Here is a 12,893-nt window from a genome sequence, read left to right on the forward strand (position 1 = left end):
ATAAATCTGGGATTCCAGGGCTTGTAGTCTGTCAAATTGTCCCTGACATCTGGTCACATATGCACTCAGAAAGCACTGTCCACCTGCCCAGCCAGTTCCTCTTAGCCTCTCAGCCTAACAGAGGGATGCTGTTAATTACCTTTTCCTCCACCCATCAGCCTCTAGGGCTGAGGAGGGGCCGGTTTGTTTGCCTTGGATCTCAGGGAAATACTGTGGCCAGCACACACTGGATTTCCTGTAACTGGAAAAGAGTGATGTAATGGCATTGACAAGTGTGGAAAACAGCCCTCACCGCGAGCAGTGTGTCATGGCTGCCTCAGACAGGCCCTCGGCTGGCCGGTTCTGCCATGCACCTCTGGCGCACACACCCCTTCACACTCCTCTCCAAGCCCCCAAGACTGCTCTCTTCTAAGAACTCCAGGAGGTAAAACATTAACGTTTCGTTCATTCTAGAACACTGCCTTTCCCCCAAAACAGAGGGCAGCCTATCAGCTACTAATGTTTCCTGGTGTGAGTTGAAAAATCAGAAGGGACATTTTGTTGGAAGTCCTGCAGAGATTTTTCAGAGACCTCATGGGGAGTGACTGGTTCCTGCCATTTCTTCAAGACTGTAAGTAAATCCAAGTAAGCAGGAGGCAGTGAGGTCCAAGAAACAGGGGAGCATTCTCATGTTGGCAGATTAGGAGCCTCTTCTACTCACATAGCAAAGGAGGGGCCAGACTCAGGAAGAAGCCTTCAGCTCCTTCAAAAAGGTAAGTGTGGGATTTGAGCAGCAGGAGACACAGTATAACAAAGAAGGAGGCCTGGAGCTCCCTGGTCAGTTACTGATCAGGCTAAACAGTTCCTGGTTTTGTGTTCTGACTCTTCCCACCAAGAAGGACTCAAGTTCCTAGTGCACAGCCTACTAACATCTCTAGAAAAATCACGAAGACCCAAAGATTTGCCTCATCCAGAAATTTTCCATTGGGTTCCTCTGCATTCACACTACCATGGCCCATTTTTGTCACTTACCTACTCAGCTGCATTTTATTTTTTGTTCACCATTCTTTGGTTCACTCACATTCATTTAACAAATGCTTTTTGGTATCTCCTGTGTGCTCTTAGAAATTCCCTGTGAACAAGAGACATTCATCTTCTCTTCCCCAGGTCACACAGTTAAGTGTTCCCAATTCAATTTCTAAATGTAATTACATCCAGATAGCATTTATTGAATGCCTGCTATGTGCTGGGCACTATCATAACCCTTTTACATGTATTATTTTATTAATCCTGACAATACTGCAGGAAAACTTCTAATTTTTATAGGTCAAGAAATTGAGGCACAAAAGCTAAAAGTAATTTCCCTTTGGCTAGGATTTAAGCCAGCAAGTCCTGTTTCCTATTTGTAAATACCACACTATGTCATCAAAAGGCTTCTGGCTGGGCAGAGGAGCTAAGCCACTCCTGGGTTGACTCCCCTCTGATTTAAATCAGCTAGGATTTAAGCCAGCAAGTCCTGTTTAATGGTCCATGCTCTTAACTGCTTAATATGCCTATGTAGAGGAATACAAAAAGCTCTGGAATTCTATAAACCAATGTCAATCAAAGTCAGGTTGTTATTTAGAGGTAGAAAGAGAGTAGAATGATTAGTGATCTTTATTATTTATTCTTATTCTATATTGTGTATTCTTGCGTGTACACGTGTGCGTTCTCTTTCTCTCTTTCCCCCTCCCCCATATTACATTTATGATCAGAAAAAGTGGGTAAAGAAAGCATATGCAGAGTAGGTTTGCAGGAGTGAGGCAGCTAAAGGGCCACTGAGGGTTAAGGCTGGGTAGAGAGATCTCTCCCTCAGGAAGTGCCACCTCTCCCTCGGGAAGTGCCACATGAGCGAGAGGGGAGTCTTCAACCCAGGAGTGGCTCAGCTCCTCTGCCCAGCCAGAAGCCTTTTGATGACATAGTGTGGTATTTACAAATGGGAAGATTCTAAAGTAGGTAAGATTTTTAGTGACCGTGCTGGCCTCATGGGAACAATGTGTGCCCAGGGAACAAACATGTTGCATAACCACCAGCTCAGAGAAGGTTAACTGCACAAAAATACCTGCTGCAGAGGCTCCGTGTCAGCTCAGTTGCTGTGACAGGTTGCCAGTGACCCAGGCTGTAGAAACCTCAACAACCATTACCGTTCTGTGGAGTAGATAATTATGTTATTCTTACTTCAGTGACGTTCTCTTATTCCCATGTCTGTAAGTTTATTTACAGCAATAAAGGATGAGTGCTATTTTACTCACTCAAAAAGGAAAGGACATCTAATTAAGCAATTCATTCTGTGGCAGGTACTATATCCTTTATGTCTTTTCATCAAACAAATATATGAGGTAAAATATGACTATTCCCATTTTACAGATAAGAAAATTAAAGCTTGGAGAGATCAAATAACTTGTCAAATAGCAGTTTTCCAGGATATGGCCTGATAATCAAAAAGAAACCCACCTTTTAAAAAATGGACTAAACTTAAGGGAAAAAAAAACATTGGTCAAAAGAAAATGCATCTTCAATTTCTCCACTGAAAATACTGAAAATGAAGAAATGGAGAGGGCACCCAGTCTTTGGAAAATTCATTTGCTTTTCATAAAGTACACCTGATACCTTATTTGCTCAACTAATGATATTTTTAAACCAAAATAACACTTTTCATGGCCTGATGTGAGTAGGTTACGTTTACAAGTTGTATTTTATCCTAAGTGCAACAGGAAGTCATTGAAAGGTTTTTGTCAGAGACTGACCTGGCCTGATTGGTGTTTGAAGTTCACACTGGGAGCTGAGGGGATAATGGATTGTCTGTCTTCTCAGGAGACAGGAGATACCATTCTTATTTGCTTTATTTACTTATACCTTCCTGTGCCCATTGGAGTGCCAGCTCTGTGGAAGTAGGGATCTCATCTATTTTTGCTACTGCCATGTCACTAGAAGCTGGAAAAGTGCCTGGTCCAGAGTAGGTCTCCAATAAATATCTGTTGAATGAGTGAGTGAATGAATTAAAATGAAAAGAACAGAAGGAGGAGGCAGGAATCACACAAATGAACATGAAGGTGAGGCTGGGGGGGAAATCCACCCAGGGCAAAGGAAGCACCTATGAGGGGACTCTGGGGCTGGGGGCAGTAAAGGGTGGGGCCTAGAGGTAGCCATGACAAGAAGTGGATGCAGATCCACCAATGGGACTTGCTGACCTACTGGACATGGCCACTGAAGGAAGGCATTTGGTATTGAGGTGAGCTTTGGTCCCTCAGCCCTCTGGGGGACCATGAGTTCAAGATGAGTGAGTGAGTGACTGTTTTCCAAGTTGTTTATTGGCTATTGGTATAGAAAAGCTGCAGAATTGCAAGCATGACTTTCCAAATAATGAGATTTTATCACTACAAATAGGAAAATAAAAGGGGCTATTTTTCTAGCATCTCTCAGACAGTTGGTAGCAGTCTCTCTGTGATGCTTTCTTCACGACTTCATCCCTTATCTCCTGGTGTTTCTGTAAGGTTTCCACAGCCAGGTTTCCATGACATCACAGCAGTCTGTTTCATCCATTCTGTCAAAAAAATAACTGGTTGTGGTGGAGGGAGTGCTTTTCCTGCTCATGAACAAATGTGTCCACTCTCTACACCCCAACACACACACACACACACACACACACACACACACACAAAAAAAAAAAACACCTCTGCTCCTAACACTGATCTGGGTACACAGGTATTTACAGCTGTCAATTGACTTGCCCAGTTGGGTTGAAACAGCTTTCCTATTTTACAGAATTGTGTGGCCCATCTGATTAATATTCATAAGGAGCACTTTCTTTCAGAGTTAAGGGTTCTTCTATTCTTGACTCTCAAAGTGATTCTCTTCAGATTTGTTGCTAAAGTCAGACACTATTGTTTTACAAATCAGGAATAAAATTCCTTTTATATGACTGTTCTCAAAGACCTGCTGTCATTTGACTGTCCTGATTTCAAACGCTGTAATAGAGGAGACTGTTTTCATACATGTATATGAAGCATGTTTTCCTTTTTCTTCAATCTCCCTGTTCAGAATTTGTTGGCCAGCCAGCCCCCTGCGATGGGTCTTATTTGGGATGTTCATTTCTGTGACATGGATGTTTGGGCTGAGCTCACAAAGGGTTCATTTACAAGTTTTGGAAAGTCTTCATTCTCTAGAGCCAAGACGTGCCCTTCTGTGGCACAGTGGGCTATTGAATCCCTGCCATGGTGACTGGTGGATGCGTGTCACTGTCAACATTCTCAAACCATAAAGCTATGGTGATTGAATAAATAACATAAGCTCTCAGTCACACCAGGCACCAGGCTTGACTATAGCATACTGGCTTTCTGAAGTGGGTGCCTCTGCAGAAAGTGGGCAACTCATGAAAACAATTGACAGGCTGTGGTGTTTTCTTAGGCCAAATGCTCCTGCAAGGCAGAAGTCACATAAAACACATCTTAATCATCGGAATTCTTTGTGAATCAGATAACAGAGTGAACGTGCAAGGAATTCTCTTATACCAACGATGTTTTGGAGGTCCAGAAATGTCCGCAGGAATTGGCATTGTTCTAACTCAGTGCATTACACATCCAGTATCTATTGATTTTCCCATTTGTCCCCATAGAAGTGGACTTCTAGCAACTTTAATACGAGCACTACAGAGGACCAAACCAGGCACCAAGCTGGGCAGCCTTATAGGTCCAGCTGGGAATTTTGTAGCCACCTTCCTGATGTCTGCAGGGTAGACATGTACATATGTTTAAGTGTCTCATTTTCATAAAGAGCTCCGTGAAGGAACTCTTTGATAAATAGTTCACATAAATAAATGAATGTTTCATTTTTGAAACATCTTTGGAAGTTGTTTTACCATGGTTGTACATAAGACTCTGAACAAGAATGTGGGATGATTTTAATGGACTTGTTTTTAAAATATTTAAACATTTCCCTCAATGACTTTTGGGCATTTTTGTTTGTTTGTTGTAGTGTGTTTCAGGGGTAAGATAAGGGGATCATATCTAATCATGCTTAGAATTCTTCAAAGTTGTCCCTTTATATATATTTCTTGCCATGGTTTCCAAAGCCCTGAACATTTGGACCTTCCTTTTTCTAATTTCAACCTGAACAACTTGACCCTCTTTCTCTGTGGTCTACCTAAATGTCATTTTTTCAATTCCTTGACACTTTGTCCTCCCTGCCACTCCAGAGCCTTTACATATAGTACCAGTGCTGGAAAGTCACACCACATATGCATATTCACACACACACACACACACCACATACACATATGCCCCCCACACATCCTCACCATGCATACACCTGTCCACAAATACACACTCACCAGCCACACACTCACTTGTCAGTCACTCACTCACTTCTACCAGTTAACCATTAGTCATCTTTCTGATTTCAATTCAAGCAGCAGTTTTGCAGGATTTCCTATCCTATGCCTCCTGGGTTAGATCAGGCTTTTAGCTTTTACATTCTCCAGAAACTATTCTTTTCCTTCAGAGCATTCAACTTAGTCAGAAATTATATAATTATTTGAATAATGCTTCATTAATGGTAACCTCCACCCTAGAGTGTGTAAAACCTCTGAGAACAGAGCCTGAGTCTATTTTTGCTCACCATTGTATCCTCAGCCTGGTACACAGAGTCTGGCACATGGACGGCAGGCAGTAAATATTGGCTTAATGGATGAACTGACGCAACACATGGATGAAGTTATAACAGAAACCTGAGCATATGTGTCTGCGCATGTCTATGTGTGTCTTTCAGGGAATGGGAATGTTGCTAATGGAACTCGAAGAAGATATTTTTCAGTTTCCTTTAATTGTGACTGTTCTGCAACATGGAAAGTAGAAATGACAGTATTCTTCATATGAATCAATTTGTTTGCTAATTTTGCTTAAGAAATCAGCATTCATTCAGTCACATAAACACTATGAATGATTCATATGCCTCTGGTTAACATTCAAGGAAGAAAATTTATTTATATAACTTACAAATATCATATAAATACCATGTCTTGTTAACTATGTGCCTGTGTTCATTTCAACTTAATCACAGAAACAGCAATTACTCCTCTCTAACATTAACAACCTCCTAATGTGCCAGAGAGAAATTACTCAATAAACAAATATTTAATACACTAGAAGTGACCAATTGAGGGTTACATTATACACCCTGGTTGTCCAGTAGCAGTGGCCTTCCTTCACTTTCCCTTTGCCACCCTACCTCCCCCACCATGAAACAGCCTGTGGAATTTGGGACCATTCCAAATAGATAGGACGAAGAGCACAAATACGTACACTGAAGCTTAAGGAGAAATGATATGGGAAGGCCCCGTCACCCATGACTGACTGGTACAATACAGCTGGGAATGCATTTTTGATCATGTACCAGATAATTCAAATAGTTGCAGAATGGAGAAAGGTTGATAAAAAGCACATGGGGAATCAGAGAGCTTAAAATAGTCAAGATTGCATACCAAGGCCGGATTTCAGCTCCAGCTACCAGTGGTTCTAGCCCATCCAAAAGTTGGCTTAGGGAGAAATGGTCAAAGCATAATTCTACCAATAAATTTACATTGAAATATAGAAACTAAGGGCCTTAACAATTACCTTATATTTTGGCTTCCAAGAATGTACTTCGAGACTTGCCTACAGGGTCCAGCCATCCATGAAATCACAGGAATTACACTCTGTGGTTCATGAGCAAAGCCGTCTCACAGGACACATTCTCTGAGGACTATGTTGGTGACTTCTAGAAGAGTAGGCATCAAGCAGTCATAATACAGTCTTGCATTATAGCTTCCATTTTATTTTAAAATCTGTCAATCTTGGAATAACTCATTATTTAAAATCTGAATTAATTTGCATGGATTTGCCATCATAGGAATTATTCTCAAATTCATTATTTGAGAGATTTTAAAAAACAAAAGTTATATATAATATATAAATGTATATATGTATGTATATGTGTGTGTGTATATATATAGATGTATATATCTTTATCTACATATCAATATGTATACATCTATATAAATACACATTGAAATAGCTACATTAAGTAGTACACATATTTATAAATTAAAATGTTAAGTCCCTCATTTCTCCTCCCTTGCTGCATATTATTTCCCATTCTCCAGAGATATTCAGCACTGATAATTTGATGTATTTATTTTTACTTTTACACAATAGGATTCTACCATGTATACAGTTCTACAACCTACTTTAGTAGGTTGCATAAGATATATTTCAAATACCATTGAGAAAACTGGGTGAAGTATATGAGATTTACTGCACTCTTTTTTCTATGTCAAATGAGTTCATAAATATTTTTAAAAAATGCTTTTCTAAAAACAATAAACTTTTCACTTGAAAATGTATCTTAGTCTATACAACTTTAACACTTTACAACTACCTCATTCTATTGAATTTATTGTTAGGGTATGTGATAATTCTTTGAACCAGTCTCCTATTGAAGGACAGCTAGTTGTTTTGTTTTTGTTTTTAATTATTACAGTAATGATGCCATGGACAATCTTATACTTTTGCCTCCAGTTGTGATGTAATTTGACAGGCTGAGCTCCTCCTGTTACCATCATCCTTACTGTCAGGTAAATGTCTAAACTTTACAACCTCAGGCAACCGTGTCAGGAAAGTTTTAGTATTAGCACATTTACATTTGGGTAAGAAACATCAAGTCAGAGCAGACATAAGCAACTTACTGAATGGTTTGTGTCTGCTCCTTCAAAGCTGCCTCTGCTGTCCAGCCAAGCCCGCACCCGGCAGATGCATATGCTCATCAGATCCTTTCCATGTGTTCAGAAAAGTGTTTAGGAGGCTCGCATGACTGAGCAGCCTTCAACCTTGACACAATCAAACAAACAAAACCATCTGCAAGTTCAACAAAGAGGAGAGAAGGAGCTTCCCCAAGCTAGATGAAAACATAAGCAAAGAAATAATGAACTTCTAAAAACAATTGCTTAAAACTGTACAGTAGGCAGGCCTTCTAAATTTGGCACCTCTTCCTATTTGATGACCAGTGACAGGTTTCATCAGAATTTGATGTTTCACCCTTAGGATGAAGCCAGACTTGTTTTGAATGTTAATTTCTGTCATTATAATAACATATCCATTTTTACATTTATTAATGTGATAAATTTAGGAGCCCTGACTATGTGAAGGGCACTGTGCCATAAGTACTGGGTTACAAGATAAATAAGACAACTCCTGCACCCCCCCAAAAAGCTCTGCCTAGACCAGCAGGCTTTAGCCATGGACCCCTTTGGGAATTTAATAAAAACTGTGAAACTAAAGAAATATGTTTGCACATATACACCAAAAACTTTACCAATGATCTTAAGAGTACCCCCAAATTTGGAAAACAAAAGTCTTCATCCATGAACCTAGGTTTAGACTTACTATTACAAGTGCAAAATGGGCAACAAGAAGAATTAGAGGATTCTCCACTCAGGAGGAGTGCAGTCCTGCTATATGGTCTTCTGCTTGACTTGTTTTCTCATGTAGACATTTTCCTCTAGCAAACATAGTCCATTTTTGTCAGATGAGACATTAAGCTCAGAGAGGCAGCGTGGCTGGCCCAAGGCCACTCAGCTAAATGCTGACAGGACCCTGACCACAACCCATCAAACAGAGATGAAAAGTTCTATCAAAGTCATGAAGTTTTCCATATGGATGTTTTTTAGATCTTCTCTTTCTCCGTGCCCCCATTACTTCTTCCCCCATATACGTTTATACAATGAGTTTCCTTATTATATTACATATTCCTCAGTGCTTAGCAAAGGGCCTGGTACATAGTCGGCACTCAGTGACTCTTGGGTGAATGGAAGTTCATTATTCAGAGAAAGAGATTAGAGAGATTAGCTTCCACTAAGTGTGTTTCTCAGTTCATGTTCTGCCTTCAAAGATTATCTCTGGGACATGAATCAGTTCTTTGACATGTTACTCTTTGTTTCTCCTGTAATCCCCACTCATTCTGTGTGCACATGCGCATGTGCGTGTGTGCGCGCGCACACACACACACACACACACTTTTTAAACTGATATGTGATAAGTAAAACCAAGATGAACTGAATCTAGTTTAAACATCTAACACTAAGCAGACTTTCACTCCACAAAATGAAAAAAATTTCCATCTTAAATGCCAAAATAGAAGAAACCTTAACCAATAATTTAATTATTTAAATTAGTTACAGAGTTTGAATTTTTTGTTTTCAGCTAAAAGCTTATTGAGAAAAAAAGAAAAAGAAAAAAAGAAGAAGAAGAAAAAGCCGAACTGTAACTTACCAACCAACCCAAGCCAAATAATACTTTGGAAAGCAATGTGGTTACAAAAGCAATAAATGAATGGCTTAGCCCTTCTTGTGTCTTAGAAATTGGACCCACCGTTGCCAAGAAGGAGTAAAGAAATGAGTCTGTATTTCATTTAACTGCACTGAATTCCTTGAGGGTAAGATCTATTTCTGATCCATGTTGTATTCTAGAGGATTGTCTGGCACATACTGAATGCTCAGTAAGTTTTTATTAAATTAAATTAGATTTTTGCAAAATGTGTACATATCTGTAATATATATCTATATGTGTACATATTGTATAAATATACTGGGTAGGTAGATATGCTAAAATATAAGCTGTATCTCATATCTTCTCATATACAAACTGTAAAGAGCCCATATTCCTCATTTGTGTGAGACCACAGCTACTCGGTTGGGTTATAGAATTCCATCTGGTAGGGGGCTGGGCAGAGTAACTCAGTGGTAGAACACTTGCCTGGCATGCTCCTACTCTGGTTAAAGCACCCTGTATAGTACTGATTTTTTTGAATACTGTCTCTGAGATATTTTCCTAAATGCACAGGTAAAATGATCCACTATGGTTTGCAGCTAGTGTCAATTTTTATATTCAAGCCAAGTCTGGAGCCAGTATCACTCAGCCTTGGCCAGGAACTTTCACTCTTCCATATATCCCACCCACTCAGCCCAGGGGGCCTCTACTGCTCCATGCTAAGCTGAGTGTAGCTCTCCACTGCAGGCTGTTACCCCACCTGTATGGCTTTTTCCTACTATTCACTTTAGGCGTGGTAGACAATTCAGCTCTACAAGGGCTGACCAGAGTAACAGGTTGAAGAGCTGGACTTACACAAAGAAGCAAAGGGAGGGTAAATCATGAGGCTGAAACACTAGCTTTATGGAGCCTCAGAGTGTTTTCAAGCAAGTGGTTGACAAGACAGAGGATAAAGACGAGCAGGTAACTGGAGATTGATGGAAGCTATGCAACACTATTAAGAGTGTATGAAATGTCACTGTGGCCTGGGAGGATGACCTGTAGTTGGAAGCAACTGGGTCCCAAAATAATGCAGGACTCAGAGGAACCAAAGGACCCAGGAGAGCAATCATGAAGGCACATCCCAGAAACACACTTCAGCTGCTCCTTGGTGAGCCAGTTCAGTCAGAATTTTCGGGAATATCTGGCTTGCTTGTCATATGAAGTTCTTAGATTTCTTACAACTTAGAAGCATCTAAGCATCCTGTTCCAGGAACAGCAAGACAACCCTGGAAAGGTTTCCCTGCTACCTTCTTATCCAAATTATCTTTGCAACAAGAAAAAAATGAAATGGGCAGAACACTTGGCACCACTGTAACACTCAACCCACAATAATTCTCCTTTCTCTAAAATCACCTCAGGGCTCTCAGAAAGGGGATCAGGCCAAACCCACATCTCTTCCATGTGTTCTCTGGACCCATACTGGCTAGACTGAAATATGGCCTCTTCACCAGCACCTAATGTAGCATCCCAGCACTTAATAAATATTTAGCACTATCAAATGTACTTTCAGGAAACAGCTTGGAAATGATTGCCTCATTTTTAAGCAGCTGCTTGAGAATTGTGCATTTTGCAAAAGCTAAATGCACTCGTTAATAAAAATAAACGATTCCATGTGTTACATGATATTCTTTTAGTGTTACTTTCAAAGATGCATGCCTGAGAAAATAGCTCTCTTAATAAGACAGAATGACTCCATTATTTTTTATTAAAATGATAGTGAAATCCATCTGTACATTCCACAAAGGTCTGAGCACCTTTCATGTACTCAGTACTATTGTGAGCACTGAGATGGTAGCAATGAATGAAGTAGATGAACTTTCATGGTGATTGCATTTTGGAAAGCAAAAGTACAAACACAAATAAATAAATATGTGTCAGATGTCGTAAAGAAGAAAGTAGAGAAGAGGGTGAAGAAGGATGAAGAATGTGTTTTTATAAGTAATATATGACATCCCAGAAGAGGTGAGACCAAAATGAATTAATTGAAACTGCAAAATGAATATACAATATGCAATATGGTTATATGAATAATCAGAGGGAGTTCCAGGTAGATGGGAAAGTAAGCACAAAGGCCCTGAGGATTGAGCATGTATGTTTGGCCACAGGCAAGGAACATTGGCAAGGAGGCCAGTATGTTTGGATGAATGAGAAGGAAAGTGTGAAAGGATGTTGGAGAGGTAACAGGAAGTCAGATTTTGCCAGGCTTGATAAGCCACGATGAGAACTTTGAGTGTCATTCTGAATGCGATAGAAAATTACTATTAGCTTTTGAGTAAGGCAAGACCACATGAAACTTAAGATACCCCAAACAACATTGGAGACTTCTGTTCTGAGTCAAAGTTGGACTGGATGTTCAGAGAACCCCAAACTGGTTCAGCATACCTATAAGTGCTGGACTCAGATATAAAATGCATGCACATTCAACTGGCAGAAATATAAAGGAATTCCTTGGAGGCTGAAAATATAAGTCCAGCAGGGTAAGCAAGCGGTGAAGAAGTGTTTGCCATGGGATTGTCTGCAAATTCCTGCTGTCTTAGAATCTGGATTTTAAAAGTCCTTTCCTCTAGGAGATGAGGGTAAATTATGAGATCTGAGCCAAGTAGGCCAACAGGTGAGTGAGTACTTATACAGTCATGACACTTATAATTGAAAACAACTATCCAATAGAGGGAGATTGGGAAGAAATGCCTGATGGGTTAAGGCCTCAGATGGTATATTTAAAGAGAGAGAGAGACTCTCTAAGAATTTCTATGTATACAGGTATAATACTGCAATCACACAAATTTAGGGACATAGTCATAAAACTTTTGGGACAAAAAAACAATAAAAAGAAATTTAAAGGGTATGGGGTCAAGAGTTCTTCTAGAAGCCCAATTAAGCAAACAAAAATCTTTACTCTCTCTCTCTCTCTCTCTCTCTCTCTCTCTATATATATATATATATATATATATATATAATTATGTATTATATATGTCTATATATGTGTGTGTGTATACATATATATATATGCAAGTATATATTATTGTTAGTTTCAAAGCCACATGCCTGAGAAAATAGCTCCCTTAATAAGAAGGAATGACTCCTTTTTCTGTTATTATTATCAAAATGATGGTGAAATCCATCTGTACATTCCACAAAGGTGGAATACAAACTATATGTGTGTGTGTGTGTATACACAAACTATAATACATGTAATGACAAGTTGACGAGTACAAATAAATAATATTAGAAATACAAAAGGGAGCATAATTAACATATTGTACAGACATTAAAAAAGATAAGAGTCTGACAAAAGATTCACATACAGAACATATGAAGAACTCTTATAATTCAATAAGAAAACAATCCAATAAAAATTAAAATGGGCATATGTATAAACAATGGGCAAATGATTTGGACATATTCCTCACAAAGAAGATACAGGAGCAATACCCAATATCAGTGATCAGTAAAACCAAAACGAGATTTGCCTAAAGATATATTAGACCACCTTCAATTCTTAAAATTATAGGGAGAAAATCTGATAATATCAAG

At 39.4% G+C, this 12,893-nt stretch overlaps 1 long non-coding RNA gene across 3 annotated transcripts in view; it reads left to right on the top strand.

The window, feature by feature from the left end:
- Positions 1–261: 261 nt before the first annotated feature.
- The window catches only part of LOC124103751 (uncharacterized), a 73,221-nt gene continuing 60,589 nt past the window's right edge, over positions 262–12,893 (top strand). For 2 of the 3 annotated variants that reach the window (XR_009228291.1, XR_006855257.2), the window contains exons 1-3: positions 262–424; positions 7,534–7,627; positions 9,252–9,483. This is a non-coding gene — a long non-coding RNA (uncharacterized LOC124103751). The remainder of the gene's footprint in view (positions 425–7,533; positions 7,628–9,251; positions 9,484–12,893) is intronic. The other variant, XR_006855258.2, reaches the window with a different exon arrangement.

Source organism: Marmota monax, unplaced genomic scaffold (assembly GCF_021218885.2).
Source record: "Marmota monax isolate L192 unplaced genomic scaffold, Marmota_monax_Labrador192_F-V1.1 WCK01_AAM20220418_F8-fsc00006, whole genome shotgun sequence".
NCBI lineage: Eukaryota > Metazoa > Chordata > Mammalia > Rodentia > Sciuridae > Marmota > Marmota monax.